Source organism: Protopterus annectens, chromosome 3.part1, assembly GCF_019279795.1.
Source record: "Protopterus annectens isolate FY-2018-M chromosome 3.part1, PAN1.0, whole genome shotgun sequence".
Classification (NCBI taxonomy): Eukaryota; Metazoa; Chordata; order Ceratodontiformes; family Protopteridae; genus Protopterus; species Protopterus annectens.
The window spans coordinates 1431099063-1431126390 of record NC_056732.1 but is presented as its reverse complement, the minus strand read 5'-3'; positions in this window follow the sequence as shown (position 1 = coordinate 1431126390).

The window sequence follows — 27328 nt, the reverse complement described above, 5'->3', positions numbered from 1 at the left end:
TTTCTCTCTGCTCTGTTTGTTAAGGTCTGAGGAAGCCTGGTCTCCCAGGTGAAAGCGCTTACCTTTTTGTATTAAAACTCATTTGGATTTTTACATCTAGCCTTCGTTTCTTCTACATTTCTGTGGACATTGCAGCAGTTTGGAACTTTTGAAAGTTTGGTACTTTTCGGCTCACTTTGTTTGAATTGAGACTCAGCCCTGTTTCACTAGCAGTTATTTATCTGGTTTATGTTGTTCTGCTTTCTACTGCTAGTGTTTGTCATAGTGGTGTGTTGTTGGATCTCCATGTATATATATATATATATATATATATATATATATATATATATATATATTAGAGTGAGAGAGAGAGAGACAGAGAGACATGGGGTCATATGTACCGCAACAGGTGTGTGGTGACCAAGGCATGGACTGTAGACAAGTGTTGATACTGCAGTGCCATTCCACCTTCCCAAAACAGTGTACCCATTAACTACCACATAGGTAGAGATCTACCTAACAGTGAAGGTGTGATAAGGGAACATGGGACACAGGTGGACAGTAGCCTCCACTTTGATGAAGACAGTGCCACACTACACCTGTAATCTGTCTGTGTGGTATGTGTCATGACAACAGGTGTGTCATCTATGGAAGTATAGGATAGAGTTCCCCTCTACTCATCACAATGCCCTGTGTGGTATGTACTTTACATGACAACTACACCAGGTGAACAGGCCACGGACAGACCTCCCAAAGGGTAATACTGGCCGCAAACAGATGCCCTATGCAGACTGATTCATAAAACCACAACTACACTGTATTGCATACTGGCCACACAGAGGTGACCTCTGCCGGACATACAGAGGTATGTCACACCCATAGCTGGGTGACAACCACCATGGCAACATATCACAATCCCTCTGGGATACATTCTCTAGGGCCTTAAACCTTGTCAGCTCACTAAACAGCACATGCTGGAGGGATAGGTTCCCGTCTCAGAGATATGCCATACACCGGAATAGACCACATAGCAATAGCAAATAAGGCTCCTCCTTAGCAGTTGTTATAAATACCCCTGATGATTGTGTGGAAGATTGGTAATACACCCCAGGAAACACCTCTGTGGTTCAGGTTGGCAGGGGCAAGTGAAATCAAAGTACATGTGTGTCAAAGGCCAGGGTAGCATATGGCTAGGCTGCCGTAAGCCCTAAGGCCAATAGCATATTACCTACCTATGACACTATGCACTCACACATGTACTTAATGCAATAGCTGCTATGTGAGGTTGAATAAGTGTAACGCCGAATGTGTGCAAGGTCTGTAAAGGTGTGATAGCTTAGTGTGATGTTGTATTTGACATGGTAATGCCTGTCCTAGCTGTGAGGACAGCAACTGATGTGTAATGTACTGTTAGGCAGACATAGTAGTACGGCATATGATGTGACGTAGTTCTCCGTTGACGAATGTGGTGTCTCATTGTAGGCTAAAGCAATACATGTATGCTTAGTGAGTGGTACTGCTAGTGAATCCATCACCAATATGAACTGTAGTACTACCTGAAGCTGTAGGCCTAAACAGCACAGTATGGTGTGTGTTCACATTGCTTGGAAACACTGTCATGTGTGTTTTCTGTAGTCTGCACAGAGGACAGGATGCAGGCATAAGGCTGTGTAAGTAGTGGCACACAGTACTGTATGGTACACAGGTAATGCTCATCTGTGTTGGCATGCAGTGGTGCATTGTATGTTTGTCTTATGTGTGTGTGATTATGCCTGTACAATGACTGCAATCATATGTGTGTTACATAGTAAACGTGTGTATCCAGCAACATATATAGTCTGTTACAGCAGTATGCCACCTATAGTAACAACTGTACACATCTGTTAGGCAGGGCTATGGCATCAATGACTAAGGTGGTTGATTGGTACTACTGTACCTGTACTTTACATCCATTGCAATGGATGACATCTCTGTTCGTGCATTGGTGTGATATACACCCCTGTCTTGAGGTTGTGCAATGTGTCACAAACAGTGTGTCGGGTACTGTTGTATAGTGGTGTGATATATAGAGTCTGCCAGGCAGTGTTAGTTAGTTGTGGCCTGAGAACCAATAAGTGGTATTGAACGTGTGTAACCTCTGACAGACAATAGGATGGTATATATGTCAGTAAAGTGATATCTGTGTGTTAAGGTGTAAAGTGTGCCACAGGACACTCTCACACATATTGTTCATATCTTTTTCAGCCAGATGGCCCACCAATGCAACCCAGCGTACACAGCAGATGAGGAAGAGGTGATACCGCAAAGCCTATTGCAGCGGTACACAATGCTGTTCTCCAGAAGCAGCCAGCACCAGCAGGAGTGGACTGCACTGTGGCAGGAACTTGTTTGTTGGGTAAATGACATAGGCATGCATAACCGGACATATGAGCAGGTACGCCATCACTGCAGTGATTTAATTAGACAAGTCTGGAGGCGTGCATCTGATATCCAAAGACAGCAGCTTACCACAGGTGGTGGGGTGGCCATTCATCCCCCCCTCACCAGAGTGGAGGAGCTGCTCCTAAGCATGGTGGCTTCTGGACAACAGCTACATCAACCTCTGACATGTGTTGTAATGGAGGCAGGAGCCACCCAGAACATCCACCTGGAGAAAGCAGGTAACCCACCCTATCTGTAGACTAGACTACAGTTAACTGTATTGTTAGATTATGTCTACGTGAGATGTGTACTTTGTGTTTAGCAGTTCCGCTGCCTAGTGTTGTGCAATACGGATAGTTTGAATAATATTTCTACACCTGTGACTGTTGACTGTTGTTGTACTGCAGTTTAGCATACCCAATGTAGCAATGCCACAGTTGTGGCCACTGACGAGCTCATTCATATTCTCGTAAGTCCCTCTGGTGTGACGGCAGGGCAGCCATTCCATGCTGCTGAGTGTGTTATACCTGCAATGTTGGTAATCAAATATGCATGTCATAGGTGAGGTGTAGGCCATGTACACATAACACACCTACGCATAATGCATGCTGTGCATGTTTGCTGTGAGACGTTGCACAGCTCAGTAATGTCAGTAGCTGCCTCAATGACATGCAATACACAGAGCATGACACACAGTTGTGGCAACCCTGTACTGCACATTGGATAGGCATAGTTGCAACACCTGTACACAACATAACACATTTATCACATGCAGTGCACAAAGTCATGCTGCATATGGCGTAACCACACACCCGCTGTAAGGTCACACTTCAGTATCCCACATGTCATCCACACACACATGATGTACCTCAGGGGTAGAGGCCTATCATGGGGCTGTGCAAAACTCTTCAACACATAACACAGTCATGTTAGGCAATGCTCCCTATTGGGCACCTCATACACCCATGTACAAAGTGGCTGTGTAATAGTGAACGTAGCCATGGCACTGCAGTTCAGGTACTGCATGCTAGGCGGTGGTCTGTCACACAGTAGTAGCCGTGAGTGACCACAAGATGCATGATGATGATGATGGCACATGGTACTACACCCCATCCGGTTACAGTGACCACAGTACTACACATAGCAGTCTTTGCTGTGCACCTCATTGTTCTGTGTGTGCAAACATATGCACCTATACACACTATGCATAGCATGTTGTGTGTGTGCTTACATATGCTAGTATACACATTTTGCACAGCAGTCACCATCTGTACAAAGAGTCACATATATGTCCTGAAATGCTATTGGGTGTATAGGTCATATGACACACATTGGGTATGTGTGGTGCTTAATGTTGCAGCCATGTAGCATGCTATGTCATGGCTGGCACCGACATATCTGCAGTATGCCCCACACTCACCATAACCACTGTACAATGTCCATGTCAAGCAGTGGGATTCCTTCATGTCTACATGCAACACTCATCCCATGTCTGTACATTGCATGCATTTGCTACACCTGTGCCCACTATTATGTGCTATGGACACAGACACTGTCATCAGACATGGCAATCTATGTGTCACACAGATAACACATGCAGCCATGGTATGTATACCATTGAGTGATGGTGCACATGACATTGTAGAGCAGATAATATTTGCATAGCAATGTTGTGTCCATGTACACATTGTGTTCCAGGGTGTAGCCAATCACTGAACAACTACACACATGCATCAAAGCCATCTATAATGTCATTAGATAGGGCTGTCTACACCTGCACTGCATGGTGTTGAGCAACACATGGTCTGCATGCTGACACGTGTGTGGTGACTGTTTGCCTTGTGATACTGTCACCCACCATCCCCCACTATTGTGTATGTGTTGGATTGCTGGTGTGTGTGTGTGTGTGTATGTGTGTATGTGCTGTGGTGAGCAGTGTATTTCTGTGCATGTGTGTATGTAAGCATATGTGCATGTGTGCATGTGTGCATGTGTGCATGTGTTCATGTGCTCATGTGTCCATGTGTGCATGTGTGCATGTGTACATGTGTGCATGTGTGCATGTGTACATGTGTGCATGTGTGCATGTGTGCATGTGTGCATGTACATGTGTGCATGTGTGCATGTGTACATGTGTGCATGTGTTCAAGTGTTCATGTGTGCATGTGTGCATGTGTGCTAACATCATGTACAGATTGTAAAGTGTGTTTCCTGTCTTCCTTCCACAGGTGCTGAGTTAGGGGTGGCTGAATGCAGCAGGGAACCTGATGTCACTGCCACTAATAGTGGAGATGATGAGGCATGTATTGTGGCACAGGAAGGTCTGACAGTGTCTGTCGTTGGTCCACCAATTGACAGTATACAGCGGTCAACCCCATCTATGCGCACACTCATACTGCCAATACATCCCTCGTCACCAATGGCCTTAGCTGAGGGACAGCATACAGTTGGCATTGACCAGGAGAGTGTGGTACCTATGGCACATGCATCCCCTCGCAGCAGCCATAGCTGGATTACTGGAACAGTACCACATAGGCGGATTCCCAGGGGTTCTCGAGGGAGCACCACTGGTCATATTGCCCCTGGCAGATGTGCCCCCGGAGGTATTACAACCTCCAGTATGTTCCAGGCTGTAATGCAGTCAGAGGCACATATGGAACAGTACACCCATCAGGGAATAAGGGCACAGAGGGCCCATTACACTGCTATCAATGACAGCATCCGTGACCTTGCTGGTGCCATCTGGAATTACACCAAGGTCATTGATAGCCGTTGGAGGGAGACATTAGATGTCCCCCACAATGTGTTAGCCATGAGCCAGGACTGTGCGGGATGGATGAGAAGCCGACGCGGATGCATGCCAGCAACAGCATCAGCTGGCAGTCATTGCAGATGCACCATGGATCACAGCCGCTCCTGTAGTGGCAGTACCAGCCCCAGCAATGCTGGGGCTGGCCTGCCTATTGACCATCCTATTAGACCACGTGCACGTAGCACTGGCCAGTCTCAGCAGGGACATTGGTCCAGTCATCATACCTTTGTCTCTAATGATAGCACCCAGTCAGAGTTGGTACCCGATACTGCCCGTAGCACCCCTGCTAGGCACAGGTACTGTGTCCGTGGCCAGAGACAGTGATCTGTATGGCCTAGCAGGTACAGTCTGTGGCTGTCCCACAACCGCCCGTATATGGCAGCCACATGGTGGAGTTGTGTGCATGCAGACTCACACACATTTACCATACAACTAGGGCTCACACATACACACACACATTACATCAACATTGGCCCATGCAGTACTATTGTCCCTCACACACACACACACACACACACACACACACACACACACACACACACACACACACACACACACACACACACACACACAGACATGCCGATTGGATGGGTCAATGTTGGGCTCTGGCAAACCTACAACACACCCTGTGCATATGATGACACCTGTGCCACCTCCTGTCATCTGTAACATTGATGCAGGAACAGGCTAACATGGTTCTGATGCACAGGGTGACATTATAGCAGTGTAGCAATAGTAGCAAGTTGCCAACATGAAAGTGTAATAATATCCTTGTAGGTATATCTGAGCAGGCATTATTTATCACAGCTGTGATAGTCATTGTAGCAGTGTTTACACCAGTGTTAGGTCTGAGTATGTATTGTCCACCCATGTGCCACTTAGCTGAAGTGTACAGTGTTGCTAGCATGTGTTAGTGAATGGACAGTACGTGTGTGATGTGTGCATTACAAATTAGTGTGTGTACATCTGTGAACATGGTGCGTGTGCACTCTCTGCATGTACGTGCATAGTGGACACGTGGGATGTGTGACATACCCTGTTTTACACATTGTTAACATCTCATGGTATTTTGATGACCAGTATGCATTCTACTACAGATATGTACTAACATGAGTGCACATGTGTGTATGACATGGGTTGGCACTATGCTGTGGGTGATACTGTTGATATATGTCAATGATCTGCAGTCTGGTACTATACACCACCTCAACAGCATGACTATAACCAATCATTAGATGATGTCCTGACAAATGACTCACAGTTGTAGGGAACTCAGTAACAGTTGGATCCTTCCAGTACTATACTATAACAGTAACCAGTGGTATTGACCGCTACACATTCCTGGGACCATACCTGTGTGGCATATAGCCCTCTTAGGTACATGCAAACACACTAGGGATATGTCCATCCACATCTGGAAATGCATGCATTGGCCTACACTGTATTCCCTGGATGGGACGCATATCCTACACAAGGGTATCATACAGACAGGTACCTGTTGTCCAATACATGCTGTATAGCAGTAAGCCATCTATGGCATAGTCATCCACATTTACTATACATACTATCCCGACAGTACCACATAGGTGGTAGCCCTGAACATGTATGTTGGGTACCAATGTGTACAGACAGACACGTGTTATGTCATCTGTCCCTTGGTATCCACATATCCATAGGTATTGTGGGGTCCCTCGGTGTTTCACATAACACATTAGGGGCCTGCATGCATATCCACAGGGCTGGTGTACACCTATGACTGTCCATTATTGCCAGTCGTTGTTGTGTATGAACATGTCTGACATATACCCCGGCAATTACCCTCACTCACAGTACTCTATAATACATGTCATGGGTGTGTGTGGCAGAGATGTCCTTGGCCACGGATCACTACATTGGCCGGGATTGACACATACATACATATGTGACCTATGAGCCGAGAAGCAGCGGCACAATCTGTCGAAGGTTACAAATGTATTCATGTAGTATGGGGGCTTCACACCTATGTACTGATTGAGGTCACGTACACAAATGTATTTGACACGCAGATACCCAATATGTGCAATGCACATACTGTTTGAAACATATGTCATACCATAGTAAAAGCAAAACCCACATTACATTGACCACCTGTGGAACACGCACACACTTGGCATTTGCAGGACACAAACCCCTACCTAACTATGTTATGATGCAAGAGAAAAATGCATTAACAGAGCGTGCTATATGCATTACTGGGTGCTTGCTGTTCTCCTTGAATATTTGTAGGATGCTGGCATAATCAGACTTTACAAAGAGGGATGTACCTCTTTTGATGTGTTTTCCTAGTCACCAAAAAGGCTACTCCTCTCAAAGGAAATCACACACATACACCGCCCCACACACACTTAGCATTTGCAGGACTCAAACCCCTATCTAACTATGTTATGATGCTAGAGAGATATACATTAACACAGCACGCTATATGCATTACTGGGTGGCTGATGTTCTCCTTGAATATTTGTTGGATGCTGACATCATCAGACTTTACAAAGAGGGATGTACCTCTTTTGATGTGTTTTCCCAGTCTCCAAAAAGGCTACTTCTCTCAAAGGCAATCACACACATACACACACTCCCCCACACAGGTGTTTGCAGGACTCAAACCCCTACCAAACTATGTTATGATACTAGAGAGATATACGCTATATGCTTTACTGGGTGATTTCTGTTCTCCTGGTATATTTGTAGGATGATGCCATCATCAGACTGGACATGGTAATGTGTGTACACATTTTTATGCAATCCCAGAAATGATCCATGTAGGTCGGCAGGTATCAACAGCTTGTACAGGACCCCGTGAGTCTCACCTTGTGTGATCTATCTGTGGACACATTGACATCCCTTCATATGTCAACACATATCTATGCACAGATTGTTGGTTTAGTGGATACAACATGTGTCTGTGATATTGATGAAGAGCTGTTCAAAGTCTATGTGGGACATGTGTAGCTCTGCTCCATGATGTATGTCCTGGGTGGCTGCCTTGCAGATGGTGTAGCATGCTTGGCAACCATGATCTGCACATGAACATACCACAGTTGATAGGGTTGTGTGTTTGTCGGTTTCCAGTAGATGCACTCCATGGCCTTGCAGATCAGACTTTATAGGCTTACTGGACTATGCATCCCATGGTGTGTTGTGCACCCACAGATGTGGGGAGTGCCATATGTTGCTGTAACACATTCAATGGTTCCAGGTCCTGTGGAGTGGGTGAGGCTCAACAGACTGTTCAGGTGCAGGGTCTGTTTGTTCTGTAGTGCATGCATGACACATATTGGGAAACAATGCAATCCAATTGCTGCCATGCTTCTGGCTTTGGGGGGAGCTGTTCAGCCATTGTACATGTGATATCTCCTGGTATGATGTCAGGGACTATCGTCAGTGGGGGGTGGGTATGTATACATGGGCCTGTCTGACAGGATGTCGACAATGTCAGTAAGGTACAGTTGCCCCTGACTCAGCACATATATGCGTGTACATTACTATTTATTACATAGCTGAAGGACATGTCATGATTCTCAGTCTGGACTCCTTCTCAGCTACTCTTTACAAAACACCGACAAACCTGAGCACTAATCCCGGTTATACTCTTTTACACACTTAACACCCTACTGATCCTTTGTGATCAGGCTACAGAGTATGTCATAATACAGTGGCATGTCCAGGGGTCGGTTTCATGTGCACTATTCAGTCCAGCTAGTGAATATTGTGGTTATGACACAATGTCACATCTGCCTCATGTACACAGACAACCCTCTCCTCCTCACATCACGCTCACATATATGTGGGAGATGTAACAATGTTGACATACAGGATGCTGAGCTCTCTCGACCCATGACTGGCATAGTCTATCAGGTGGTGAGGGTGACCACACACACCACATATCAGTCTCAAATACACCAAAAGTGACAGCAAACAAACCACATTATCACACATACACATATTCGGAGGCTCTACATGCACTCTGCCTAAGCAGCAGAGACCTCCAAAGCAGACACACACATACAACTGCTACCCCACTACAATGCCCACGTCACACAGTTCACAATGTCAGTGTGCCATGCAGTCACTGCCCTTTGGGCTAATCAACACACCTCATACACTTGTTATAGGTGACACTTAATGTCAGACACACTGTCGTCCCACTCACCAGGCCAGACAGGGAAATAGTCACTTTGAGCTGTCTCTCAGGTGCCAGGATCTGCCACATAACACATGCACTCAGGTCACTCCAAAGCAAGTCCAGGACTGGCTCCATCTTTGTCCATGCTGGTGCATACAACCTCAGACGTTCCTCCCTGGACCACATGACATGGAACATAGAGGAACTCTGCGATCATGTAGTCCAGCCCAATATTACCCTGACCTTGTCTAGCATCTTACACTCACCAAGTATGATGTCACATTATACCAACAAACTGATCATGTTTAACAGTTAGCTAACATATTGGTGGTATTCAAAGGGGATACAGTGTCTGTCACCCTGGGGTGACATGCTCGACATGCCACGTAGCTTCCCTATGGACTGCTTGCATGTGTCACCCTTGGACATTTGAACACTGGCTAGTGCACTTGCTGCCACCATACTGCCCTATTTAAGCAGGGCTCAAAGGACAGAACCACCTCCATAGGCATTACAGAGTACACGACACTGAGGGTAATGCTGCTCAACACCAGATGTATTACCTCAAATTGCGCCCACTCAGGAATCTCCTCAGTATGGAGGACAGTAATATCTGTGCACTAACAGACACATGGTCCAGGCTTCCACATGCACACCAGCACTACCAGGTTGTATTTCGTACCATGCTTTCTGACCACATAACTCAGAATGGCCAACACAAATAGGGGTAGTATCAATATACATCACAGATACACATACCTCCAGGTTGGTAGCACTGCACAATGCATCACGGACCATACATATGCACCTAACATTGCGCAAATCTGCCTTTTGGTTTGTTGCCTGCTACAGACCACACTCCCCAACTCAGCAACCTCACTCAGCTTTCCTGGGAACATTGGACCATATGAAGGTCTCCCCAAACACAATTATATTGGGTGACATCAAATACCCACAAATTGACTATGGATAGTACTCAGGCCCCAACACCATCGCCCAACAGTTGCTATTATTTCTAAACTCATATGCTATGGCACAACCGGTCACCACACCCACAAGAGGGGACAACATATTGGACATGATCATCACCGACATGGGGACTCTATGTTCCACACCTGCGATATACCCCTCATTGGTAAGGGCAGAACACACTTTATCTCACTAGACATCCATATCCCGTCCCCACACCCATCCTGGGTAATCTTGGTGAACTTCCCAAAAGCAAACATCACACTCCTCCAAACCACGGTGGTATCCTTCAGAGACCCTGGGTCAGTGGTAAATATTGCTCAGACTGCTGAATCCTTTACATACACATTCTATGGACACCTAGTGGATCGCATGGATCGTTACATCCAAAATAACAACTGGACTCACTCCTCCAGTGGTAGTGGACCTGTGTGGTAGACCCCAGCCATTAATATGCTTTACAACAAATGGAAGAAGCTACTACATGATAGAGTACAATCCCAGACAGGGAAGGCATCTGTGATCTGTACTAGCAGACTGCTACAATCACTCAGGTATTTATGTCAGGCACGCTTCTAACGGACAATTGCACCAGACACATCGGACACTCACAAGGCCTTCTTCAGTTGATTCAGGTACCTGGCTGGACACTCACTGATATGATGTGTGTTACTGCATACTGACTAAACATACCCTAAACCCACTGGCATTGCCATCATCCTGGCAAACAGGTTCAGTGCAGATGTGTCCCCCCCATCCCCCCTAAGGTGCTACTGTCCATACCAACAGAATGTAACCTCCCAGACATCATGAGTAAACAGGTGAGTGCTGCCCTCCCCACGGCGGACAACGCAACATCAATGGGACCAGACAGTGTCCCGGCTTGTGTCGTACACAGCCTTCATGACACACGTAACACTCACATTACGTCACTGTTCTATATAAGAGTTACTGCATGATATGTACCCATGGAATGGCGTACAGCGATAGTGGTCCTGCTGCAATGAATACTGCCACAACAGACCACAGACAATATCGGCCTAAAAGGCTAACTAGCCTGTTTTGCAAAGGTAGGGAGTGTATTGTAATGGGACTTATGCACATAGACATGGGAAACCTACAGACACTGGGTCCTACACATTACAGCATTGTTGTGGGCAGATCTTGCCTGTTGGATTTGTTCATATTCTTTCAACAGTTACCAGGTCCATCAGTGTTGGGATGGTTGTCCACACAGCCTGCCTGGATCTTGCGAAACCCTTCAACACAATACCCCACTCGGCCATTATGCATAGGCTCACCTGCATCAATATCGACACATATCTGACACGATGGATTGCTACCTGGAGCAGGGATAGCACCCACATGCTCAGTGTTGCAAGTGCCATATCTGACTATACACCAGTTACACATGGCATCCCACAGGGCTCAGTCCTGGGACCTCTCTTGTTCAGTATATATTTGTGTGATATACAGGCTATCACAGGAGGGATACGGCTGCCCATGTTCACAGATGACTGCAAACTGGGTGCCATAATCAGCTCTCCTGCTGGCACATGCATACTCATACAGGGTCTCACAGAGATAGGTTGACTGGTTCCTGAGCCATGGCCCACGGCTACATGCCATTAGTTGCATAGTCATCCCCTTTGAGGATGACAAGATGCCCACACATTACCACATAGGTTGTAATCCATTACATACAGTAGTTGTTAAGGGTTGGGGACACGACCTGTTCGTACTCTCGCCTTTGACAATCCTATTGCCATAGTGGTTAGACAGTAAGTCTACATAGCCCACCATATTCCACATGGTTTCACATGTTGATCACGTGTGGTCATTGTGCTCCTATACTCTTCATGACCATGCTTGGTTACTATGCCACCTTTGGGATGTATCTTACCTGACACCTGCAGCAACTGTAATGGCCACAAATGTTACTCTTCGAGCAGATGTAGGGACTCACACAGATGCACTGCACAGTTCCGATACAGTAACTCCAGCTCTACTCAGTCACTTGCCTCCTACATGGATGTGTTGTGTGCCTGTAGTTGAAGGCAATATAAGACCCAGATTTACTGGACATGTTCCACCTCAGGATATCCAACTCCCTTGGTGCTACACACTCCAGGGACATATACCTCAGCACTGATGTTAAAAGGACATGCTGGGGGGACAGATTATTATCAGAAAGCCTCCACTCACTTCGGAGTGTAGTCCCGGTTTTGCATAGGCAGAGCCACCCACTGACCACCTACAGGTGACATCTTGACAAGTGGATGGGTGATTGCATGTTTACCCATGGGATATCTTCTGGGTCCCTGCTAGACAGAGGCACAATACACTGAATGTAAATGGGCTATCTTGTGTGACCTACTATTCACAGGCACAGTGCTCTGATTTGACTGGGTTGCAGTAGCCAAACACACTCTGGCTATGCGTGTACATGCCCTAGGGCAGATAGCCTAGTATCAACCTCTGAACCTATGATCATTTTCATGATGCACAATGTTTATTGCTGCTACTGTTTGCAGGTTTTTATCATCTTTGCTTTCACACTTTATATGAACCGCACAGGTATCTGCAGAACATATTTGCTTATGGCAGGGTTCCACTATATTATATACGTGTCTGTTGTCATATAAGTGTGTGCACAGGGCAGATTGCTGTGTAGTGAGAGGTTCCTGGGTTAACACATGCAACTGCCTGCTATGTGTGGACCAGTGCTGTACTCCAACATGGCCTAAGTGTGTCAGCATGCCCAGTTCAGACTGTCAGTGTTCTGTTGCCTGACATTTGTCTCATGTATTCGTGTGTGAGCATGCCCAGTGTGACCTTTCAGTATGTTGCTGTCTGAGGTCCACTACATTTGTTGATGTATGTCTACATGTCCATTATTAACATTTGTACTATGTGTGTTGAAAGTCAGGTTCTCTTCTTACTGCAGGACTCACCTTTGTGTCATAACTCGACAGGGATTTTGCTGTGCCTGCAGGGTTTCTGTGAAATACTTTGCATAGACTTATCAACATTTCTTCATACAGGCTAACCACTACACTACTGTCATGGTTCAGTGATTCAGTACTATGAATATAGTGCACAGTATCCTGGGTTTGAGGCCCATTGCCGCTTATATTTTCATACTGAGCAGACCAGACTGCTTAGGGGCCAGTAGAGCAAATCTGAGCATGTTGGCTTTTATTCAGCTATGCCCTACCTAGACTCAGCTTGTCCAGCATTGCTCAATATTAACCATCATTGCTGGACATTGGCCAATATTACTCTACATTGACCACATTTGTAGTAGTTGGTGTGTGCAATTTTTTTAACATTGACTTCATGATGGCAAATGCTGTTTAGCACTGCTTTATATTGCTTAACACATGGCAATCATGCCTCAGGTGTTGATGCAGGGCTACCTGTGTCGGATGTACATACTACACTCCTTATACATGTTTGAAAGCAGGTAGTGTCAACGTAGGTATCCCTTTTACTATATGTGCAGGTCAGAGAGAGGTATCATTTCCAGAGTTCCTACTGAGCCAGTGTATGTGCTATACGTTGCCTCTTTGCCAAGGCCAAAGCATACTGGGCATGCCTCCTTCTGCCTACTGGGGCAGGCTTAGGTTGTTTCTCCTCTGAGTCACGCTCTGCCTGTGATGGCCTTGGCAATGGTGGGGGGCTGTTTGGCCCAGGCCTATGCTGGTCCTGCTGCAGCTGTTATCGCAGGATCATATTATGTAGCATAGCACACAACATGACAATTTGGGTACATGTAGTTGGTGAGTACTGCAAGGCTCCACCAGATGTGTCCAGGCACTGGAACCGTGACTTGAGCAGCCCAACACACGCTCAATTACATTTCGTGTTTGTGCGTGTGTCTCATTATGGCATTCCTGTTCAGGTGTGTGTGCGTTTCTGATGGGTGTCATCAGCCACGGCTCCAGTGCATAGCCAGCATCCCCCACTAGGTGACCATGTGGGATGTCCCCACTGGCAAATGTCTGGTACAGCTGCATCAGATGCCAGATATGGGAATCATGGTAGCTTCCAGGGCAGCCAGCACACATATTCAGTATTATGCCCTGGGCATCACACATGACCTGGCAGTTGATGGAGGGGAAGCCCTTGTGGTTGAAATAGAGCCTACCCTGCTCACCGGCTGGTGCTTTGATGCATATGTGCGTGCAGTCTATTGCACCCACTACCTCAGGGTATTCTGCTATTTGCTGGAAGAGATGCATATTGCTGGCCAATACCTCATGGGAATTGGGGAAATATACATGATCACTGACATGTGCTGACATGGCATCCAGGAACTGATGCAATACCCTGGATGCTGATGCCTGTGATATCACGATCATATCAACAGTTGGTCTCTGGAAGGTACCGGTTGCTAATATGCTTAGGCCAACATATACCTTAGTTTCCACTGGGATGGGTTCCCCTCTGTTGGTTCTGTGTGTGAGGCGTGGCCTGCACAGCTCAACAATTTGCTGCAAGAGGTCTCTGTCCACTCTATAGCGCTCCACTATCTCCAGCTCATGTAGCCCCTGGTAGGTAACCCTGGGCCTGTACACTCTTCTCCGTCTCCTCACTGTGGGTTGTCCGGTAGCATTTGCATTATCACCACCCTCAGCATGTTGCATATGTCGCTTTATAACAGCAATGGCAGCCCCTAACATTTTTTGTCTCAGTGAAGCCTTTTCAGTTTTCACTTCTATTAGCTTACTGCAGTGTTGCAGTGTCTCTTGAGAGAAACATAATGGACTGTTGTTTGCAGACTTTTAAGTGCTGGGCTGGGCTGGGCTGGGCTAGTGTTCTGCCTGGGTAATTGCCTGATTCTGATTGTTTTCACCTGCTAGCTCTGATAGTACTTCCTGGTAACTTCCACTATTTGGTGTGCTTCCTATTTCCTTACTGTTTCCTCGAGGGGGGGAGCGCCGCGCACACAAGCGCGAACACGTGCACAGCAGCTAACACACACGCACACATGCTTACATGGACTAAAGCTTGCTTATTCTTCTTAAAACGGGTGCACACCAGCGCAAACGCGCTTACAACTGTTTACACAGCCTTACATATGCTTACTCCAGCTTACACGCGCGCACACACGCTAACACACGCTCACACTGCCTTACTCGGGTTTACTGGCACGCACACGCGTGCATGCATGCTCAGCAAGAAACTTTGGTGATATCCATGGCATACACCTTCGATTTCTTGACTTCACCTGGCCTTCCTGTTGACACACCTCTTTCACTATTATGTAAATGTAAGCTGACACGTGACACTCTGCTCCAATGAGCTTCACTCCTTTCATACATACCCCCCTCATGATGTCACCTATCTTCTACTCTGTTACTCCCCTTATCCTACTCCTACACTCCACTGACTCTGCTCATTTGCCATGTAAACGTGCGATTCACTATCCTAACTCTCATTTGCATAGGATTGCCTACTAATGCTTAGTTACATCTCTTAGACTGAGCTTCCCCCCTTAGCAACCTCTACTTGTCTTCAGCCTGCCATTCCCTTGCATTGTAAATTCATTTTAGCTATAAAATCCACATTTGTGGATCTTAATTATTAATTTTCTGCTTTTTAGGGTGCAGCGCGTTTGCGCGGTGCTGCTCTATGGTTAAACTCCGGAGATCGGTATAAAAAAAAAGTTATTTTATTTTTAATTTACATCACTTCCGGTTGCCAATGGCCATATTTCTGGCCATTGACATGCGTCCTTCTGTGGATGCATGCTTTTTTTCCAGCTGACATGTCTCTGTTTTGCTATTTGCAGAAGCGGACTCAGTTATCAACTGAGTACATTTCTGCAAATAACACTACTCCTACTCGGACAGGTTCGGGTTTCCTGGATCGCAAATTTACCTCATTTGCATGGCCTTCACCTGCAATTGAGGTAATTTGCATATCCCAGCCCTGTCCGTGTAGGACTAGTTTGGAGAGCTCAGTTGCACGCCCCTACCGGCTGTCCCTGGATTGCTCAGCGGACATGTTGGCTGCATGGAGTCTTACTCTACTCTAAGACTCCGTGCAAGTCTTCGTGAATCCAGCCCATTGTCAATATCCTTGTAAATTTATTACCAACTTCACCCTTCAGACTGCTATACAAAGCCTTGGCATAATTAAATCCCTTACTCCCTTGATTATTTATAAAGACCATTTACTAAAGTGTTAATAAGGACCAAAAATACTTCATCCATGGAACCTGACAATATAAGTGGTTACTTAATTAGTAAATATTAAAAATGTGCCCTTGTAGATACCTTCCTTAAACTGTCTAAATTAAGTTTAGCCACTGGTTTTGTCCCTGATGAGTGCACACTGCAGTGGTGATGGCCATCCATAGGGGTGGCCTTACAACTGACTCGGGTACTTATATATCTGCCAGCCTTACAAGCCTCATCTGCAAAGCCAAGGGACTTGTCATAAATGACCTCATAAACTGCAATATCAAGAATTTTATTATACCTGACCCTTGACCCCAATGGTTAGAGTTTGTGAAGAGTAGATCTTTTCTACTAAGTCTAGTAAACTTTTCTAAAAGAATAAGGGAGATTACAGGTGGTAGCCATGCAGTACACATGGTGTATCATAACATGGCCAACACCTTCAATACCATTCCTCATGCTGGCATCATACAGAAGATAAATGCTTCAATAATGGACTCACTTGTGGTAAATATGAATAGCAAACTAGCTGGAGGACAGAACCCACACAGTGCAAGTTATAGGCACCTCATCAAAAAGTATGAAAATGATCAATGGTGTCCTTCAAGGATCAGTGTTGAGGCCTCTTCTTTTCAGCATTTACTTCTCAAATCTCCAATAAGAGAGCCAATAACTTTGGCTGACAAAAGTTTACAGATCTGCAAATGTCAATCTCCAACACCCAAACACTCCAGAATGAAATCATGGGCTCATAGGTTCATATGTGATTACTAGGCTAATGGCACTAGAGCCTTTCCAAGCCTAGCTAATAATACCCAGGATATGACCAAGGATTATATGGGATGGGAGTCATAGCAGGATAGTGGGTGTTTGGGTGTTGGAGCCCTGAGTCATTGTACAGACTGCCTCTGTCCATAAGGAACATGAGCAGTACCACAGAAGTGAATTTATGGTTCCCCATCCATTTACCCAAATTCTTTTTGAAGAGAGTGAGGGACAAGCTTTGTTTCCATAAATGAGTTAGCCTTTGGGATATGAATCTGTCTCTCCAGCAAGTTATGTTAGCGTCACAAATAAGGTTTGGGTCTACAGAATGTGTAAAGCTTATAAATTTTTTTCTTGCAAATATGTAACATTTTCATCAGGGCTGGATTAGATCATGCCTTGTGGGTCAGGCATAAGTTCCCTCTGAATAACCAGTATGAGATGGTGTAAAGGGATAGGGCCTTTAGCTTGTCTGCATAAGATATGAGTCTTATGATTTGTATTTTTTTAGTGAGAAACCTCTGGGGCAGCTCCATTTGGTGTAAGTGCCTGATTAGGTACATGCAGAAGGGAGCACTGTACTCGATTATGGGTCTGATGAGAGCCGAGGACAATGGCACTATGCCTTTGATCTTGATGCCATGCCTTTACTTATAAGTTGAGCCACACAGAAGGATTTCCTCACTGCTGTAGCTAAATGGTGGTCAGAGTTTAGGTTGCTATCTATCTGTGTTCCTAGGTCCCTCACCACTGGGTGTACTATCAATATTATAATTTGCAGTGCTATCTGATTTACCAAAGGGCATGATTACACATTTCTTTTAGCATTTAGACTCAGACCATGGTTTTGGCACCATGTGTTTGTCATTTTTAGGCCTGTTTGTAGGATGTCAGCATTGACTGAAGATTCAGTGATTACTCCCAGCTTACAGTCGTCAGTGAACTTGGTGAGCCAGAGGGCCCCAACATTATCCTTCTCTTCAGAGAAGTATATACCAAACAGGAGGGGTCCCATCATTAAGGCACCAATAGTAACAGGTTTCTTATTGGAAGTGGATTTACCTATCCAGACAACATGTGTCCTGTTAGTGAGCCAGATGGCTATGTATCTGATGATGTAAGGGTTTATTCCTAACTCAGTAAGTTTATCTATGATCTGCAAATGGGGGTCTATGTATTGGAAGCTTTGGCCAGGTCTAGATAAGCAGTGAGTTCCATTTTACACTCATCCACGGCCCTGCTGACTTTCTCAATGAAGTCCACTAGATTGAGCAGTCAAGAACTCCCTTTGAAAGAGCCAAATTGAGACTGGTCCAGTTTTTGGAGAATTCCTATGTCATTATTGATTAGATCTATGATAATTGTCATCCATGGCCTTGCAGATAAGACTGGTCAGGCTTATGGGTCTGTAGTTCCATGGGTCAGTTGATGGACCCCCTTTTGTGCACAGAGACAACTACTGCAGTCCTCCATTCTTCTGTGACAAAGCTTGTCTGCAGTCTGTGGCTATAGAGGGTTTCTAGTGGCCCTGATAGATATTGTTTTAAACTATTTAATAAGCATCTTGGAATATTGTCAGGACCAATAGAGGCTGTGTTTTTGGCTTTAGCGAGCACAGTAAGGACCTATACCCTAGTGATGATTGGTAGGGGGGTGGTTGCAGGTATTTCTTTGGGTGTGGTAGGGGGTGATGGGGGGAGTTTGAACTAAACCTGTTGATGAACAGGTTTGCTATAGTTTCAGGCTCGGTGTGAATGTTGCTCTTCATGACTAACTCAGCCCATTGCTGAACATTCCCCTGAGGTTTTGAAAATAACTAAACAAAGATTTGTGGTTATCTTTTACATGGGAGGCTATCTTTCCCTCATAGTTTGCTTTGGAAGATTTGATGAGCTCTAATTTGTTTCTTTATATTGATGGGTGTGTTTTTTCACTGTTTTGTCTGTTCCTTCTTGGCTTTGGAGAGGATTTTTTTCTTTTTGTTGAATAGCCTATTTATGCTAGAGGTCCAGGTTTATTTTTGTCAGTAATCATAGGTGTGACTTGGACAAGTACTGCCCCCTTTATGCAACTATGAATGTTGTTGTACAGCGCTTTTGTGTACAGCTCAGAGTAGGCCTCACTGTCATACAGGTTAGGAGGGGCTTGGAAGTTTAATAAGCTGTCACTTAGTTTGAGGTAATTGGCCTTAGCAAAGCTCTTAACAGATTTGGTGTTTAATGGGGGTTCTAGGTTAGCTTTAATACTAAAGGAGATCATTTTATCATCCGATTTTATCAGGAACGGGTTAATGCATGGGAGGAGCATCATCCTCCCATGTTTGTGAGTACTAGGTCAAGGATATTTGTACCTCTAATTGGGAGCTAACTAGTTGCTCCAGGCTGTTTGCAGTGATGAAGTGCAAAACCTCTGAGCAAGTGAATTATGGGTTGTATAAGTCTCCCAGTTTATGGAGGTGTAGTTAAATTCACCCACAAGTATGGTGTTAGGCTGAATGTTAAGAGATTCCAGTAGGTTTAGGTATGGGGAGTGTTTTTTCCAGACTCATGTTAGGAGATCGGTTGCTAGCAAGGATATGATAGGGGGTCGCGCCTATGGTTAGTTGGGCATGGAGCAGCTCAAGCGAGTGATGTTGTTGGACCAGTCTAGCAGTGTACTTGTCCTTTGTGAGCACTGAGAAACCTCCTCCATTTGTTTCATCCTGAGCTGAGGGGGATTGAGATGTATGAAAGGCATTGTAGTCTTTGATAGCCAGGGTGTTTTCTATGGTTGTGAACCAAGTTTTTATGCCTGTACATATGTCTGTATTCTCCAGGGTGAGGAGTGCTTCCAGGGAGTGCAGTTTTTTATTTAAACTCCTAGCACAGAGCAGCAGTACCTTTAGGTAGTCAAGAGTGATCTTTGTTGTGTTGGAGAGTTTAACAACTTGGCATGCCCTAAGAAAAGCACTATGAAGATACAGAAAGTTTTTGCCAGTATCTGAAAGCGAAGTGGTGACAAGTGCAAACCATCTCTGGCAAAGCATCGTGGTTTGATGATCATATCTTCCCAGGTTGGCAGATATTGGATCTACTTGATGTGACACCTAAAACTAAGGATATTGTTGAAGTCAATCAGTTTTTTGCTGGTACTGTGGCATCATCATTGGAAAAGGTAAGATGCTACTCTAGGCTAGATTCATACCCGATTGGGACACATATTTAGAGATCTCCATCATATCTCTCTTTATGTAGCTCACTGAGGGTCATCTTAGATTATTTACACCCACATGGACTATGACCATGACATACTGGTACTTATGGTTTAAAGACCTAAGTACATGTGTGATCTGGTGAATCCTGGCTCTAGACAGACAGCTCACTGTGATCTTCTCCTTGTTTAGCCTGGTAAGAGACACATCAGTAAATCTTACAATGGAGTCCTTAATAACTGACATTTTTGGTTGTGTGGTGTGTTGCCTTATGGGCTTGGAAGTGGGGCTGCTATGATTTTCAGAGTTATGTGTTATGTGATGTGCTGTCTTTTTTGAGGGTGCACAGAGCCACTGACAGCTTAAAGATTTCATTAGATTACAAGTGAGTGCCTCCACTTATGTTGGCCTATGTGTTTGTTCCTTTGTGTTGGCAGTGAGTGTTTTAGGTGTAATGCTAACAACCTGGTTTGCATTTTTCATATGTGTATATGAGAGTTTTGCCTCCAATGATGTTGCATATTGACATCTTTCACATACACTGTGTTTGTTTTAAAATTGAGTGGTTGTCAGTGAACCTGATGCAGTTACTACACTGTCTCAGGATGTCCATATCCACCAGGCCAGAAACAGAGATGACAGGGAAGCACCAATCTATTATACCAGATCCTTAGTAGATGGGAAGGTGTGTAGGGGAGAATCAAATAAAGGTCTAAGTTAAAGTGTTTAGCAGTATATTATTAGAGGACCTGCAGTGCTGCTGCCCTCTGCATAAACTGATAGGTCTTTGAGCAGCTGTGAACAGTGGAGAATATAGAGAGCATTTTCTATACAGGACCTTAAACTGGAGTGGTTTGATTATATACAAGGCACAGGTAACCACGTTTGCATGATGCACCAACATAAGGCTTTTATACCAGCAGGATGAAAGACCTTTACACAGTTAAGTTCTGAGGTCAATCAGATAAACACACAACAAGCCTTCCACCAGCAGTTCCCAACTCGGATGGATTGAGTCAACCCTCTGCTCCCAGCAGAGTGCAAAAAACCCTCTTCATGTAAAATGAACTGGTTTTGAGCTCAAGTGCTGTAACAAATGCTTTACAATAAAATGCATAATTCATGCAGTATCAGGAATCCTTGGAAGTAAGTTCACAAACCCTGAGAAATGTTCACAAATACAGAAAAAAGTGCACAAATGTAGGAGAACTTATACAAATACAGAAAAACTTTGCAAAGTTTAGAAATATTTTGGCAAACTCAGAACCACGTTTGCAGTATTAGAGGAGGTTAGGAAATGTCAGAACACTGTTAAAATGACCTAAGAGCAATGCAGCAATAAGCAGGTTGCATTTTTTAACAAGTGCAGGCTGAAAAACAGTGATAAGTTCAGTCAACTCAATAAATGCAGCTCAGAAATGTTAAATAGCACTGAGATAGTTGAAAGTGCAAAAAATGCCTATATCAGCTATGTAGGTCCAGATGGTTTTAGAAGCACCCAGGTCTTGTAGTCACAAGTGTCCAAGCTAGGCACAGGGAAGCCTAAATAGTAAACGCTTGGTGTACTAATACAGCCTAAAACTAAATGCTAAAAAGTATAGTATCATCACTTTTGGATGACATGTCTTTCCCTTCATCATTGTATATAGGCAACATTCCACTTCAAAATGAAAATGTAGTAAGGTACCTAGGAGCTTGGGTTGATAATTACTTTTGACCATCAGGGAGTCATTTTATTTAGCACAGATAATTACCAAAGTAATATCGCCAAGGTCTAAAGTAGTAATCTTTCCCCTTATAGTCACCATTGGTCAGACTAATTATCAAGTGCAATGCTCCCTTTGGGATGTATCTCACTAAACATGGCAAGCAATTAGAATTATCCCAAGGTTTCATAATGAAAAAAATCACAGAACTGAAGTTTCCAAGCTATGAAGAGAGACTAGAAGCTCTGTCCATTTGTTCAGTGTCTTACAGACTTTGGAGGGAGAGCTCTGTCTTACTTTCCTCATCATTAGAGACTTGGTTGATGTGGACCTCCTGTGTCTCCACAAGTCCATAGGCTAAACCAGTACTAGAATCAGACACTTGTATCTTCAGCAACAGATAAAGAAAATGGGGAAGGGACAGGGTTATAGCCCACTAACTCTCTAACCTCTGGAATAAACTTCATCTGCATATTAAGAAATGTGATTTGCTATCTTACTTTAAATATAACTTAGATGACTGGATGGATACCCACAAATTTAATCAGGAATTGATTGGCATGATTTTCTTGGAAAAAGGAGGTATGGTCAGAGGGAGGGTATTGGTAAGGTGTAAATGGTCATAAGAATAATCACCATCATTGTTATTATCATCATCAACCCTGTTTTTCTCATTTTGTTCATGAAGCTGGGTGTTGCATTAACTGTCACAGTCTCTCTTAATTCAGAGTCACTCTCCTAATTTCTTTGACAGTCACACCTTACTATCACAGGTCTTCTATCACATAATCAAAACATCTCTTTGGAGGATGCTCATTTTCTCTTGCCTTCTTCCTGTCTGTCTCAAATCTTCTTCACCTGATTGCCTTCTGCTTTCTTTCTTATGTGCCTGAGCCACTGTAATCTGTTCTATTTGACCTTTTCTGCATACCTCTCAACTGTGTAGATTTTCACAGAATGTCCGTATTTTTGCCTGATATTTTTAATCTGTTTCTCATAAAAATTGTGTTTTTCTGACAAATCATTGGCAAATCATTGAAGTTTAAGGTCAGAAAATAATGACAGACATTTGCGTTTCAGATCTCAAACCCTTCAGAAAATTCATGCTAATGCAAAATCTGTTATTTAATCAATTGTCTAAGTTTGTAAGGACAATACTTTAAAGTATTCCTATTTTGTGCCTTTTCCCCATTATTTATGGTTTTCTCCAGATTTCCTGTTTTAAGAGGTTGAGAGGTATGCTTCTCTGCAATTGGAGCTACTTGAGTTTCTACTCTGATATCCATGTTTTTTTTTTGTCTGTCCTACAGAGTGCATCCTGGCACTCATCTCAGTCACTTCATCTCCATCACCTCTAGCTTCCTCATCTTGTCTGCCTTCACTACCCAGGTGTCTGGACCAAATATTAGTACTGGTCACACTACTGTTATGTTCACCTTACTTTCCAGATTCTTTGGCATTCTTCTGTCACAAATAGCCTAACACTGTGCCAATTGGCTGCAGCCTCTCTGATTTTAGATTTGACCTCTTCATTTAGACCTCCACTATCTTCAACCATCCCTCTCAGGTACTTAATGTTGTTAATCTGTTCCATGATTTTCCCTTCTATCTCAATTCTCAGCTTCATCTAATTTCCTCCATTTGTTGCCATTACAACTTTCTTATCTGTACTAGGGTTCATCCTTGTACCTTCAGCTTTGCATTCCATTCCCTTATCATTAACTGAAATTCTTGTGTAGAGTCTGCATGTAATGACACATTGTCTATATTTAGCAGTTTTATTTATGTGTCTCCTCTGACCTGTTTGCTTATGTAGTCCACCTCTAGTATGAACTTCCAGTATGAACAGCAGTGGGCTCAGAGCTAAACCCTAATGTACACCCACTGTCACTGGGAACATAGCATGCACTAATTCTACCAATGTTTCTGGGAGTTTGAACCACTGCAGGACTGCCCAAATCAGCTTTCTTTGGCCCTTGTCACATGCATTCTCCAAGTCGTGGAATGTCCTTTTGGACGCTTTCCTCATCTCTGGCTTCTTCTCAATTATCTGTCTCTCTGTCTGTCTGTCTCTCTCTCTGTAAACATCAGGACAGTTATGTTGCATCCTGATCTGAATCTGAATGGTTCATCTCCCGTCTTACTTCAAACTACTCCACATCTTCATTTATCAGTCACCCTGTCCAGAACTTTCAGTTCTTGCAGTGTGATAGGAGTTTGATACCTCTGTATTGCCCACAATTGTAGATGCCCCCTTTGTACTTGCATGCTGGAACTAGAATACTTATTCTTCAGTCATCTGGGATACAACATTCTTTCCATACTGCTATGAGTACTCTCAAGAGCCATTTGTCGGGTGTATATTAGTTTGCCAAAGTCAAATTATAACAAATGGCTGTTCATTGGACTGAAATCAATAAATGGCCACTCATCAAATGTTCATATCAGAGAACATTTTTCTCAGGGAAGGAAATGACTTGGCAAACATACAGAAATGTACCCTTTTTCCACTGTAGTGTGATCTAGGAGTTGGTATATATAAGTAGGGGTGTGAGGTGTGTGGTGGGCACAGTCCCCTACATTGGAGGTGTGGGGGTATAACTCCCCCACTTTGGTGGATTTGATGTACTGTGGTGTGTGTGTCGGGTGGTCTGTTAGCCAAGTCATTTCCTTCCCTGGGAAAACATTCACCAATGTGAACATTATAGGAAAAGCTGTTCAGTGTTTTTGGTTTGATGAATAGTCGTTCACTGTAATTAGACTTCACCAGTGTGCCACCCAGCAAGGCAAGACAATGTACTTAACACTTTAGTCATAGGTGACTCTATAGTCAGGCACACTGATGTCCCACTCACCAGGCTGAACAAGGAGAAAATTACAGTCAGCTGCCTGTCGGGTGCCAGGATCCGCCACATAACACATGCACTCAAGTCACTCCACAACAAGTACAAATATGACTCTGTCATTGTCCATGCTGGAGTGAATGACTTGAAACATACCTCCCTGGACTACATGAAAAGAGACATGAAAGAGCTCTCAGATCATGTGGCCCAGGCAGGTATGACCCTAGCCCTGAGTAGCATCCTGTTTCGCATAGAATGATACCACAATATAAGGTCAAAATGACTGACTTCAACAATTGGCTAAGATTCTGGTGTCACTCAAATGGGATCCAGTATCTGTCTGCCTGGGATGACATGATTGATAGACCACAATGCTTTGCCAGAGATAGTCTGCACCTGTTATCTCTGGGATTCAGGTTACTGGCTAAGGCTCTTGCCATCCCTATAGTGCCTTTTTTAAGCAAAGTTCAAAGGACAAAACTACCACCATAACAGATGCAAGCATGCAAAATCTGAAGGTAATGCTATTCAATGCTAGAAGTCTAAACCTCAAAATGCACTCTCTTGAGGCACTCCTAAAAATGGAGAACATCGATATCTGTGCAGTAACTGAGACCTGGTTTAAGGCTCCAGAGAGCACCCCAGCAATACCAGGCTACAACTCTTACCACACTTTTCGGCCACCAAACCAGGATCGAAACACTAAAGGTGGAGGAGTGTTCAACTCTTACCACACTTTTCGGCCACCAAACCAGGATCGAAACACTAAAGGTGGAGGAGTGTCCATATTCACTAAGGATATTCACAACACCAGGTGAGTTGCCCAACATAATGCATCTGAAAGTCTCCAGGTGCATCTAACACTAGGTAAGACTGCAATCCAAATTGTAGCTTGCTACAGATCCCCCACCATGCCCCAAGATTCTCACTACACCTTTCTAAACATACTGGAAAATATTAAGATGCAACCAAACACCCCAATACTGGGTGACTTCAACTATCCTGCAATTAACTGGGAAAACTACCCGTGTACAAACACCTTTAACCAACGGTTCTTGAAATTCATAAATTCCAATGCCCTGGATCAACTAATCCATTGTCCCAACAGGGGCTCCAATATCCTAGCCCTGGTCATTACCAACATGACAAATCGATGCTCCACACCTATGGTCATCCCCTCGTAGGTCAGGTCAGACATTAAGCTAATTACCCTTAACTTCCACATCCCATCCCCACCCCCCCCAGTAAGGAAACCTCCATAAAAAACTTCTCCAAAGCCAACTTCATGCTACTCAAGTCAGAAGTGACAAATGTCATGACATCCTTGCAGATGGGAACTGAAAGTTCAACTGCTGAGTCCTGCTCTAAGGTACTGTATGAGCACATCCACTCATGCATGAATCGTGCCAACCTAAATAAATCTAGGATGCTCTCCTCCAAAAAAAATGAAGCCAATCTGGTGGTCCCCTGACATAAACAAACTTTACAACAAAAGGAAGAAACTGTTGTAGAAAAGAGGGAAATCCCAGGATGCAAAAAAATCCCTTACCAGCCTCAGTAAGAAGCTGAGCTCCCTCATAAAATCCTCCAAAGCTAGTTACGAAAATAAAATTGCCAAAGATTCCAAAGACAACCACAAGGCATTCTATAACTATGTCAAAAATCTAAATGGCAATGCTCAGATCTAATCTGAGCTACAACAGAATGGCATTAAATATACTGATCCCAAGGATATTGCCAATATCCTGGAAGATCGATTCAATGCCAACTTCACCCCCCTCACACCCCTTAAATGTCCCATTTCAATACTGGAAGATTGAAAGCATTCCAGTAATAATGACCAGACAGGTAAAAAATGCACTCTCCAAAGCTAAGAATACAGCATCCATGGGACCAGATGACATCCTGGGCTGTGTACTTCATGGACTACAAAATGAACTGGCACCTCACCTAAGTGTCATGTTTAATCATAGCCTCACCTCAGGCTTTGTGCCCATTGAGTGGCGCACAGCTACAGTTATCCCTCTCCACAAGGGGGGATCCACCATGGATTCCAGGAACTACAACCCCATCAGTCTGATGAGCCTGATCTGCAAGGCCATGGAACATATTATCATGGAACTTATAATCAAAGACATTGGCAACCTTCAAACACTAGACCCCACCCAGTTTGGATTCATGAACGGCCGATCTTGTCTCCTGATCCTGATTGACTTCTTTGAATCAGTCTTCAGAGCCGTGGACGAGAGTAAGGTGGTCCATACAGCCTATCTGGACCTCACCAAGGCCTTTG